The sequence below is a fragment of the Bos grunniens genome, chromosome 27 (assembly GCF_055505025.1).
Source record: "Bos grunniens cultivar Pamir isolate PY7600 chromosome 27, Bosgru_T2T1.0, whole genome shotgun sequence".
Classification (NCBI taxonomy): Eukaryota; Metazoa; Chordata; class Mammalia; order Artiodactyla; family Bovidae; genus Bos; species Bos grunniens.
In genome coordinates, this window is record NC_141191.1 from 15,633,107 (window position 1) to 15,646,183 (window position 13,077).

At 42.1% G+C, this 13,077-nt stretch overlaps 1 long non-coding RNA gene across 1 annotated transcript; it reads right to left on the reverse strand.

Moving 5' to 3' along the window:
* Positions 1-278: 278 nt before the first annotated feature.
* LOC147343546 (uncharacterized) lies at positions 279-984 on the reverse strand. The gene is made up of 2 exons (XR_015156098.1): positions 876-984; positions 279-454 (listed from the first exon to the last, which is right to left on the reverse strand). It is a non-coding gene; the product is annotated as an uncharacterized LOC147343546 (long non-coding RNA).
* Between the last annotated feature and the right edge of the window lie 12,093 nt (positions 985-13,077).

Below are 13,077 nucleotides of genomic sequence, written 5' to 3' on the forward strand. Positions count from 1 at the left end.
CTGAGGTTATTGATATTTCTCCCAGGAATCTTGATTCCAGCTTGTGCTTCATCCAGTCAGAGTTTCACATCATGTCCTCTGCATAGAAGTTAAATAAGCAGGGTGACAATGTACAGCCTTGACCTACTCCTTTCTCAATTTGAAACCAGTCTGTTTTATGTCTGGTTCTAACTGTTGCTTCTTGACTGGCATACAGATTTCTCAGGAGGCAGGTAAGGTGGTCTAGTGTCCTAAATATCAGTTTCTTTTTAATCTCTATATCCACATGGCCTGGCACATAACATTCTCAAACAAATATTTATTAAATGGAAATATACATTTAAAACTTTCATCAAAAAAGAGTTTCAATGCATTGAGTCATTCAAGTATTATAGTCAGTATTGAAGTCGAACACTGATGGTGATATCCACACTCAAACACTAGTTTTTCTCATTATCAAGTGGCCAGAGATTTGCTGCAATAGAAAGGGAAAAGTAAGTTTTAAAATGGTCTACTAGAAGTTGCTATAATGGTTATAAATTCTCTAGTGGCATTACAGTAGAACCATTAATGACAGATATTGTTCTGTTTTTCTAATTTCTCAGTATATTTTTACTTTTATGAGAAACCTAACTATTTTTCAACACTTTGGATCTCTCTTAAGCTTTCTAATTGGCATTCAGCTGAACTGTAGCTAGCTGGAGATTTAGAGAGGAAATACTCTTTCATCGTTTATATAACAAGTGCTGCAGGTTCTATAATCTTTATGAGTTTCATATGAACCACTGATTTGTGACAACATCAGTTGACATTTTACAGATCATCAGAATCTTCCTCAAGGCAGAAATTTACAGTCTTGTTTCTAATAGCCAACAGTCACAGAAGTATTCATGTACCTGCTAACATTTATATTCTTGAGCCCCACTGTACAACTCCATTGTACTGTATAATCTTTGACAGCAATTCTTTCTCCTGTTTTCAATCATTCTCGGTTATGAAGCTATAAAATTAAGAAAACATCAGTGTTAGAATCTTCTTTCAACATCTTCCGTGTCTTTGTTTTTTTCAACAGAAAAGTGCAATTATTCAGCTAATATGGAGACTTACTTAAACCCTCCATTTCTTTTTAATGTCAGTCTGCATCTTTCCAAGGAAAAAAATGATAACTTTGTTCCTCAATATGGAGGAAAGAGAATGTTTACTTTACTCCTCTGGAATTTCATGTCAGGAACTAGAATGTTATTGAGATGATAGCCTAAAACATTTCCTTTTGTTTCAAAAATAAGGGGGGAAATAGACAGGAACCCCCAGTATCTGTAGGTCGAAAGATATAAACAATTATGCGGTAATAGCAATCATAGTTCAGCACCACGGACAGTGGGATAGCACTCACTTGCCCATCTCTGATTTTTTAAAATATTCTACTTACACATCATTACCCAAAGTGAGCCGCACTAAATGTTCCTCTGGGATGCCAGGAGAAAAATATTATAACTTCATTTCTAATTATTTTTATTTAAAAGATTGTAAAGTTAAGCTTAGTTAACATTAAGTAGATGAACAGACGTGAGTACTGATGTATAATTTATAAGTAAATATACATACATATGTATATATTTGGGGTGCATGCTCAAAATACATTTACTAATATGTACACAATCAAATGAGTTTTGAGAGTGCTCCTAGAGATGATGGGGCACTACTGAAAATTTTGGCCAGGGGAATGACATGATGAAAGGAGGGTTTGGGGAAAAACAATCTAAGAGCAGTATAGGGGTTAGATGGGAAAGAGTAGATGTTGAAGTTAGGAAGACTGGTTAGGAGGCTATTGCAAGAATCTAAGTATCAATGAGGGTGGTGACATTGGGGAAGCAGAAAGCCATACTTGCAAGAGATATTGTAAAAGAAGAATCTTCAAAGTTAGGAGTGAAAAAATGTCAAAGAGTAAGTGGAATTTTGATCTATACAGGGAAAAAGGGAATCAGTTTTGAGACATGAACCACATTGTAACTGCCACTGACAAAAAAGCCCACATAAATAATACACGATCTACAATATTATCTTCTTGAACAGGAAAGTTAGGATCCTGAAAAGGTCCACAGCAGAAGATACATAGTTGAATAACTTAAAACCTTATAGGGAAAAAAAAAAAAAGAATTGTGGAGGCAACGATTGTACCCAAACTTATGGAAGTCTTATGAATTTTTATGTTCAGAAAAACAAAACAATAAATACTGAGACCCCTCTGAGTAATTTTCTCTCTATAAAATAATAAATATTAGGTAAGAAATAGCAATCAATTAAGGAAACATCATAAAATGTACATACATATGTAACTAGTAATGATGATTTCTACAAATTATTCTCATTTGCCAGCTATAATACACTGGGAATTTTTCAGGTACTTCCTCTTCCATTTTCAAGACGTGCTTTGGAATTTGTTTTTATTTTTTGTTAGACAAATACATAATAAAGAATTTCCTGGCTGCTAGTGATACATTTGAAAAGACCCTGATGTTGGGAAAGATTAAAAGCAGGAGGAGAAGGAGACGACAGAGGATGAGATGGTTAGATGGCATCACCGACTCAACAGACATGAGTTTGAGTAAACTCCGGGAGTTGGTGATGGACAGGGAGGCCTGGTGTGCTGCGGTACATGGGGTCGCAAAGGGTCGGACACGACTGAGCTACTGAACTGAATTTTATCTTCCAAATTTCTTTCTAATTTTTGACTTGGATATATTGCTTTGTTTCTTGGATCCCACTGTGACTCCCGAAGATACACAGTAATTGGGATGTGAAAGGTATAAAATCTTTTAACCTTCAAATCACCTTAACCTTGGCTCTGCCTTTGATAAAACAGGGCTGAATTACATGGCAACAGCACACCATAAACTTCTCCCATGGAACCTCTGCTAGCTTTTGTGCAACTAGAAAAAGGGCCTCCCTTTGGGTAGAGGCAGCCCCCAAAATAAGTGTGCATTTCAGTCTCTATTCTCACCATCGCCAGACACTGATGTACAGCACACAACTTCTGCTGTTTTAAGCCACTTGGTTTGCAATATTCTTTACAACAGCCCTAGAACATGAATACATATGCCATCAACTCTCTCTCATCTCGCACCTATGTCCAGTTCACTGAGAATTTTTCAAATGGCCAGGGACTTTCCTGGTGGTCCAGTGGTCAAGAATTTGCCTTCCAGTGCAGGGGATATGGCTTTGATCCCTGGATGGGAACTAAGACCCCACATGCTGCAGGGCAACCAAGCCCGCACGCCTCACCCTCGCTCCAGAGCCCATGCTCCGCAACTAGAGAAAGCCCGCAAGCTGCAACAAGACCCAGGGCAGCCAAAAAAAAAAAAGGCCTGGTTCAAAGATGAGTCAATGGGGTATGCTGAAGTGAGCTACAGTGGACAGCTACTACCCTGCAAATCCACTCAGAGGTGCCCCTGGGTGGCAGTGATTGCACTGGGCAAAGCAATGGGCACTGTACCTAGTGGTCCCTCTATATCGAGAGAGAACTGGCTCAAGGTAAGTATGTATATGGACTCTTGGGCAGTGGTGAATGGTTTTGGCACGTCTGTTATGGGCATCAGGAAGGTAGGTCTGGAAGGGGCAAGGAGGTCTAGTGAAGAGACATATGGATTAACCTACAGAAGTGGACACAAAGCGCGAGAATCTTTCCATGGCACGATGGTGTCTATCAGAGAGCTTCTGCCACAAGCAAGGCATTAAACAAGCAGGCAGATGGTACGGCTCATCCAGCTGATGTTAGCCAGCCTCCATCCTTGCCATCCCAGTGCTTGCAAAAGTGCTTGTGAGCAAAACAGCCAGGCGGCACAGATGGAGACTGTTATGGAATTTGCTCTGGCTGTTTCCTCTTTCTGGAGCAGTCTTTTGCAGATTTCTATGTCCTTGGCGTACGCACTCCTCTCCTTCAAGTCCTGGACAAATATTTCCTTCTCAGTTGGACACACCTGCAGAGGTGGAGTGATGTGTGAGGCTAGTGACGTTTAAGTCGCCCAGCACATCACTCGCACAATCCCCTGTGTGGGCTGGAAACTGCTGGTAGTCTTTGAGTGTGGAGAAAAGGATGTGGATTTACAATTAGATAGTATTTCTATGAAAATGACAGTGCCTGGAGAATCCCAGGGACGGGGGAGCCTGGTGGGCTGCCGTCTATGGGGTTGCACAGAGTCGGACGACTGAAGCGACTTAGCAGCAGCAGCAGCAGCAGCAGTATTTCTATGTCAACATTTCTGGTAATTGGCTTCATCAAGAGATAGGGACCTATAACTCTGATGTGACTATAATTTCTTGTAACCTTTTCTCATTCCATAAATATTCACTTTGGGGACCAAGTTTTAATTCCCAATTTTGCATTTGTTTCTTAAGGTGGATCCCCCGCTTCAACTTTACAAGCTTTGGGTACCACAAAACCTGGCTGTCCCCACCTCTTCCAACCATGGTTTTACTACTTTTTTTAAAAACTGCATCTGCTTTTTAAAACAATATTTTATTTATTTATTTATTTGGCCCTGCCAAGTCTTAGCTGAGGGACACAGGATCTTTGTTCATTGTGGCCTGTGGGATCTAATTCCCCAACCAGGGCTTGAACCTGGGCCCCCTGCATTGGGAACTTGGAGTCTTAGTCACTGGACCGCCAGAGAAGTCCCTGTTTCACTTCACTGCGCTTCCTGGTCTCATCTACCCTGCTTTAATTTTTCATTTCTTTTCCCCACTGCCCTCATCACCTTTGAACATTCTACTTGATTCACCGCTTGTTGTTTATTGTCTGATCCCCTCCACGTAAATGTAGGCTCCAAGGAATCAGGGGTCTTAGTGTCAGTCCTGGACTCCACGCGCCTAATGACTAGCTGCCTGACACATGGCAATCAACAAATACTCGCGGAGGAGAAGACAGAAGGGAAGGAGGGAGCGAGGAGGGAGAAGGAAGGAAAGGAAGGAGAGAAGGGAGGCAGCAAAGGCCGCAGGTGGAAACAAAGGCAGCAAGATCGGAGCAGGATCGAGGCAGCCAGGGACGACAGGAGCGCCCTGACCACAGAAGAGCGCACACACTCATCGACCGCAGGGGTCGTCAGGGGCCGCGGCCGCGCTCAGGCAGCGGGCGAGGGGGCCGCCAACCCTGAAGTCGGCGCAGTCTCCGCGGGCGGCACGAGGACCTCAGCTTGAGGACTTGCGGCCTCCTCTCCTGACCACCAGGAGGGCACTGAGGCTTGTCTACACGCCCAGCATCTGCAGGAGGAAAAAGCAAGGAGAAGCACTCCGAACACCTGAGCCTCTGCCTGGAGAAGTGGATTTAAACCGGAAGAGAAAGCACGCATTGGCAAGCCCTTCCTCCTCTCCCTGAAGAGTCTGAAAGACTGAAGGTCTGAAACAAGATTCTGTCAACTAGAGGAATAAACCATGCGTTCCTGGCGCATCAGAGTAGTAGTACACAACATTTTAGAGACTGGGAAAAACTAGTAACAGAAGTACACAGAATAACGGGCGGTGTTTCGACATGCTCTATTCTAAAAGGTCTGAGAGCACCCACAGAAAAGAGGTGTGCCTCAATATTTTGGTCAGTTCTAGAAAACAGGTCTTTCTTAGTATTTTTCCTTGCATTTGTGCTTACTTGTGACTACTGACAGCATCCACCCAACTAAGAGACACGAGGTGGTTTTTACTGCGCTTGTGTTATTTTGACAAAAGCTTGCTTTCGGTGAGTTATTATATCATTGATAGCATCTATGTCATGCAACATTATGGCTTGTAGCTTCTACTTTTAAAACTTAATTGGATTTTTAAAATATGTATAAAACAAATTAATGGAACAAGTAAGTACCTCTAATGCACCTTTTATTTAGTTACATTTATATTCCAGTCACAAGATGAGTGATTCATACTATGCACACACACACACACACACACACACACACACACACAGAGTCTCCGCCGTGTGAAAAATCATCCTCTTGGCAAAAGAATGCATTTACCTGGAATTTAAAGAAGCTAGAAATAAAGAGTATTTGCTTTCCTGGAATAAATAAAAACCCACCTTGCCTTATGCATTTCCTTCTGGACATGGCAGGAAGCCTCTTCTCGGACAAAGCTAATTGCTCAACAGAAAATGCCAGCGAAGCTCATTGTAATGGGATTCTATCCATCTGTAATTTCCATTCCCAGAACCAAACACTTTCATCTGTTCCCATGTCTTCCAAAAGATTAGGACCCTTGGTGGTAAAGGGAAACATCTACAGATTGTCATCTCATTTTTGAGAGCCATTCAGAGAGAAAGAGACATACTACAAGCTGGGGACCAGAACAGATTGAATTCATAAAAAAGGCACAAGCCAAACTGTTCACTCTGGTTCATGAAAAATTATTACTGTTGTTACAGCCATATGTTCTAGGTAAGAGGACAGGTTTTGTATTCACTGTGACATTTGTTCTGAGGAATGGTAATGTACTTAATGCTAGCATGTGCCTAGCAGCAATTTGCAAATTTGAAAAGTAACCCAGAGTTCAAAAAATGAGGAAGGAAGATAAGAAACTTCATGGGAGATATTTCTCAATTATCACTGTGTCTGAATGTTAGAGCGGAAGTGGAGACCCTTGACATTTGTCATCATTTCATTGCTTTAGGTATGCAGATTCAACCTTTAAAAGTTGGTTCATTCCTAAAAAAAAAAAAAAGTAATTTTTTTAAAAACCTTTAAATTGTTTAAGCTGCTGTAAGGTGAAATTAGTAGAGGCAAAAGAACATAAATTACATTATTTCACTCATATGAGTCATCTAGCATAGTCAAATACATTGAGACAGGAAGCAGAAGGGCAGTTGCTGCTGCTGCTGCTGAGTCACTTCAGTCATGTCCGACTCTGTGCGACCCCAGAGACGGCAGCCCACCAGGCTCCCCCGTCCCTGGGATTCTCCAGGCAAGGACACTGGAGTGGGTTGCCATTTCCTTCTCCAATGCATGAAAATGAAAAGTAAAGTGAAGTCGCTCGGTCGTGTCCAACCCTCAGAGACTTCATGGGCTGCAGCCTTCCAGGCTCCTCCATCCATGGGATTTTCCAGGCAGAGTACTGGAGTGAGGTGCCATTGCTTTCTCCAGAAGGGCAGTTACCAGGGGTTAAAGGGAGCAAAGACTGAGGGGTTATTGTGTAATGGGCATAGCGTTTGTTTTGCAAGATGAACAACGTTCTGGAGGTGTGCGCAGTGATGGTTACATCATTGTGCTGAGGTGTCCTCAGTGCCCCTGAACTGGACACTTACAGATGGTATGAATGGTAAATTTCATGTTACGCACGCTATGTTGCTGTTCAGTCACTAAGTTGTCTAGGCCAACTCTTTTGCAACCTCATATATTGTAGCCTGCTATCAGTATATGTCTATATGCAGCCTACCGTAGGCTCCTCTGTCCATAGGATTTTCCAGGCAAGAATAGTGGAGTGGGTCCCCATTTCCTTCTCCAGAGGATCTTCCTGACCCAAGGATGGAACTCGTGTCTCCTGCTTTGGCAAGCAGGTTCTTTACCGCTGAGCCACTCGGGAGGCCCATGCATACTATACTTACAATTCAGAAAATAAATTTATAAAAAAGTATATTGTAAGAATTCTGCTTTCCAAATGGCATTGTGAAGAGCTCTACAGACCCATTTCTTAGTGTAACAAGCCTAACTGGTGAAAATTATAAAAGTGTAAAGTCTCTAAAAATTGTTCTAAAGGCAAGTGAAGAAAATTTAAGAAAATCTACCAAAATTCAGCAAGAAGAGCAAGAGTCTATGGCATGTGAACCACAGGTCTCTTCCTATGGCCTCATTTCCAGCTCAGCATGAGGAAATCTAACCTCAGATGAGTGCAACTAAAACACAGAGAAAGAAATGAACAGAGCCGCGGAAGTATGCAGAACAGCACCCAGTGTCCCAGGGTACACACGATGGGAGCCCCAGAAGAAGAACAGAGACAGGGGAGAGCAGGAAAAGGTTCAAAGCAATAATGGCTGCAAAGTCTCCAAATGTAATGAAAAATGTAAATCTGCTCATTCAGAAATCTCCATAAACTCCACGCAGGATCAAAGCAGAGAGGGCCACTCCCAGGTACAGTTTAGTAAAAATGCTGAAAAAGACAGAGATTCTCTTCAAAGCAGCAACTGAAAAACAGCTTATCACAAGGAAATCTCAAAAAGATTAACAGCTACTTCTCATCAGAAACAACAGAAGCCAGAACGCAGTGGGAAGACATCCAAAGTTCTCAAAACCCCTCCTAACAACAACAACAACAAAAAACCCAAACCATATCAAACGACAATCCTACACACAGCAAAAGTAGCCTTCAAACAGGAAAGCAGAGTAACACCATTCCTAGATGAACAAAAATTGAGTGACCTCACTGCTAGTAGATCTGCCTTTCAGGAAAGAAGTTCTTCAGACTGAAAGCAACCAATCCAGGCAGTAATTCTAATCTACATGAAAAGACAAAAAGCACCAGCAACGTTAATTATATAATTAGGAAAGATACTGTAAAAGCATTTTTCTTCTTTCTTCTCTTTTTTAGTAACTAATTTCAAAAACGGTTGTATGAAACAAATGTACTTAATGTATCGTTGGGCCAAAATCATATAGAAATACAGTATATTTCCCAATAATAGAACAAAGGAGGTGTCTGAGCAAGGCTACATCAAAGTAAGAAAATGAGATGTGTGCGTGCTAAGTCGCTTTGGTCATGTCCAACTCTTTGCAAACCCATGGACTGTAGCCCACCAGGCTCCTCAGCCCATGGGATTCTCCAGGCAAGAATACTAGAGTGGGTTGCCATGCCCTCCTCCAGGGGATCTTCCCCATCCAGGAATGGAACCTGAGTCTCTTATGTCTCCTGCATTGGCAGGCAAGTTCTTTACCACTAGCACCACCAGGAAAGTGAAAGTCACTCAGTCATGTCCAACTCTATACAACCCCATGGACTATGTAGCACACCAGGTTCCTTTGTCCATGGGATTCTCCAGGCCAGAATACTGGGGTGGGTTACCATTTCGTTCTCCAGGGGATCTTCCAGACCCAAGGATTGAAGCCACATCTCCCACATTGCAGGCAGACTCCTTACCACTTGGGAAAGCCCAAGGAAATGACACAAGACGGTAACTCAAATCCACAAAACAAGAGAACCAGGAATGGTAAGATGGAAAATGCTGTAATCACAAACTTGGTCTTCTTTCTTCAATCAGCTTCTTTAAAGCATATCCAGTTATATACATTAATAATTATAACCATGTATTGTTGGGGTTGTGATATTCATAAATATAATACATATAACAATAATTGTACAAAAAGGAGGAAATCTGACATTTCATGATGATATGCCTTGAAAGGTGTGTGTGTGTGTGCATAACGCCTCAGACCTTTCACAGTTTTAGAGTCAAACTTCCATAAATCCCTTCCATACACAGATCTAAGATGTAGTATAAAGACTTTCTCAGAAGTCTGTGTGAGACAGGGACTGCCTTTTCCAGTCCTCTTAACATGGTGTGCCCAAGGTCTTGCTGAAGAAATGAGACCAGAGCGCTGGGTACCGTTTTCTTCTCCCTTACCTAAGAGACAAGACGGGCTCTAACCTTGGACGTGGCATGCCATCATTCCCGTCCGCTAAGATGGAAGAGTCTACCCTGACCTTGGAAGTCACCTCCTGAAGGTGGTAGAGCCGCCGTCAGCCAGAGGGCCCTAAGGACATACATGTAGAGGAGAGTCACCTGCCACCCCAGAACACGTGCCCTGTGACCCGAAAGAAAATTAAATTGCTATCGTGTGTGAGTCACCATGTTTTCCTGGGTGCGTGCTTTGCTAGAGCAGGTACAAAAAAAGTGAAAGTATTAGTTGCACAGTTGTGTCCAACTCATTGGCACTCCATGGACTGTAGCCCACCAGGCTCCTCTGTCCAAGGAATTCTCCAGGCAAGAATACTGGAGTGGGTCGCTATTCCCTTATCCAGTGGCTCTTACCAATCCAGGGATCGAACTCGAGTCTCCTGCATTGGCAGGCAGATTCTTTACGGTCTGAGCCACCAGGGAAGCCCCACAGTAGGACCTGAGCTAATAAAGCAGCCTCTAGAATCACAAAGCCTGCTCTTCTGCCTTCTTCTGACATGCTCTCACCCTGTGTGTAGTTCAAGGAGACGAATCCCTCACCTAAAGCTGTGACTCCCAGGGTTCATTAATCAGCAGGGAGATTCACCTCTGAACCCAGGAAGATTTGAAGCAGCTACTTAGCAGGAAGACGACCTGGCTGGCTGGCACGCTTTCAATATTCTGTGCCAGCGTCACATACACCTAAAAGCAAGTATACGTTCCTTATAACTGTAACCTCATTATCTGTTCTCCCACAGAACTAAGAGTTAGGAACTGTCACTCTTACTGTGATAACAAGGCTAAAGTTAATTTTTCCAAGCAAATCTACTTTGTTAAGTAAATATTGATGCTAGTTCCCAGTATTTCTTCTGTTACTGTTTTATTTAATTCTGTGCGTCCATGGGCAGACTTGCACAAAGCTGGTTGAACTAATTCCCATGGCACCTGGACACTTAGCAAGTTTCCCTTGGCAAGAAGTCCTAATGTTCCTTTTTCCACCATCAAAAAATGAAGGAACCTCCAGTTTCCCCACTAGCATTTGCACTTGCCCAAAGGCATTTTGAGGGCTTCCCCTGTGGTGCTAGTGGTAAAGAATTTACCTGTCGATGCAGGAGACATAGGAGATATAGGTTCAATCCCTGGGTCCGGAAGATTCCCTGGAGGAGGAAATGGCAACCAACTTCCCGTATTCTTGCCTGGAGAATCCCATGGCCAGAGGAGCCTGGTGGGCTGCAGTCCATGAGGTCGCAAAGAATCGGACACAACTAAGCATGCACCTACACACACATGCATACACACACAGACACACACACAGGCATTTTGAAACATTCTATGATTTTCATGGAGGACTATTTTTTAAATATCTGAGCACAGACAAAAAGTGGAGGTACATTCAAATATGTATTCTTATTACTAGAAAGTTCCCAGGATTGGTAAAATAACATCACAGTCCTAAAATTCTTTTCATTTGTTTATGGACCAAAAAAGCCTTAGATAGTCAGAATCCAACACAAAGCCATATGCAGCACGTATGTATATGGCTGAGTCCCTTTGCTGTTCACCCAAAACTATCACAACATCATTAATCTGCTAACACACAGTCAAGAGATTTGCTCAGCTATGTTTAGCTCTCTGCGACACCAGACTGTAGCCTGCCAAGCTCCTCTGTCCGTGGATTCTCCAGGCAAGAATACTGGAGTGGGTTGCCATTCCCTTCTCGAGGGATCTTCCTGACCCAGGGATCGAACCTGGGTCTCCCACATTGCAAGCAGATTCTTTACCATTTGAGCCACCAGGGAACCACAATAGAAAATCAGATTTTTTTCAAAAGCCACATGCAATCATATTTCTTGATATTAATATTCCATGAAAAGGGTGACATTAGAGAGGGATTAGTTCCTGCTAGATTCATGTTTTTACATAAACGAATGCCTGACTCTATAATTTCACAGCAGAGCTTTATGGCTGCAAATCAAAAACACAGCAAAGATCCATCTTTCCCCCTCTTCCTGTGTGCCCTAAACAAACAGGAAATTTGAATCAGGAATTCGTTATCACAGACAGTAGAATTCCATCAAATATCTGTAACACCAAGTACATCAAAATTATGAAGGTAAACTAAATTCTCAATTTACCGGTTTCTGGCAATAATCTACAAATACAGTTCAAGTTCTGAAAACTTAAAACATATTCAACGCCTGACAGCAAAAGGCGTTTTCTAATGCTCATGTGTGAAGGACGCAGGTTTTGCTTTTTAGACAAAATTTTAGACTGAAATTCATAAATAATGGGGACTGTCAGTGAAAGCTAGAGAGTCATCTTTCCTTTCATCTAAACAAAAAGCCCTGGGAATGAGCCTCAGAAGAAAAATCCTCAAAGATGTGTGGAGAAGCCCGAGAAAATATATCTGTGCATCTCTATAAATATAGTTAAATCTACCTACAGCTATTGCATAAGCTGTACATTATATCACACTGGAGACTTTTTAAGAGGTGATTTTTCACATGCATATAAGTTTAAAACAAGACATTTTCTGTATTCAATAAGTTACTAGCCTCTGAGACCCATAAGAGAAATTCTGAATTGACAATTTTCCTCCAGAAGAGGTATGAAAGAAGAACCCTGGCAAGCAATAATTTAATAATTTCCTCTTCTGTGTAACATTCAATAAATCCAGTTATTTTGTCTAACCAAGATCTATAAGCACAATAAAGGTAAGTGATATTGTATCCACTGGACACATGTTACATATATCCTGGCTAAAAACAAAACTCAATCTAGTTTCCACAATAAATGAAGAATAATTGGAAAAGTCATGCATCTTAGAGCTTTGTTGGTTTTCTTTTTTAAGACTTATTTTTTGGCCATGCTGGGTCTTCACCACCGCATGCAGACTTTTCGCTAGTTGCAGCAAGCAGGGGCCACTATGGTTGCAGTGTTTGGGCGTCTGATTGCAGTGGCTTCTCTAGTTGCGGAGCACAGGCTCTGGGTTGCGCGTGTTTCAGCAGCTGTGGCACGTGGGCTCAGTAGTTTTGGCTCCTGGGCTCTAGAGCACAGACTTGATAGCTGTAGGACACAGGTTTAATTGCTCTGTGGCCTATGGGATCTTCCCAGACCAGGGATCAAACCTGTGTCTCCTGCATTGGCAGGTAGGTTCTTAACCACTAAGCCACCACGGAGGCCCTAAGATTTTTTTTTCTTTTGACCCAGACCATTTTTAAAGTCTTTATTTAATTTGCTACAATATTGCTTTTGTTTTTTACGTTTTGGTTTCTTAGCCAAGAGGCATGTGGGATCTTAGCTTCCTGACCAGGGATCGAACCTATATCCCCTGCACTTGAAGGCTAAGTCTCAACCACTGGACTGCCAGGGACATCCCCATTTTGTTGGTTTTTATTTTAGGGATTAAAGGAAATTATGTATAGGAAATAATTTTTATAACGTCTATCAATACTAACATTTTTCTTTTAAAATCT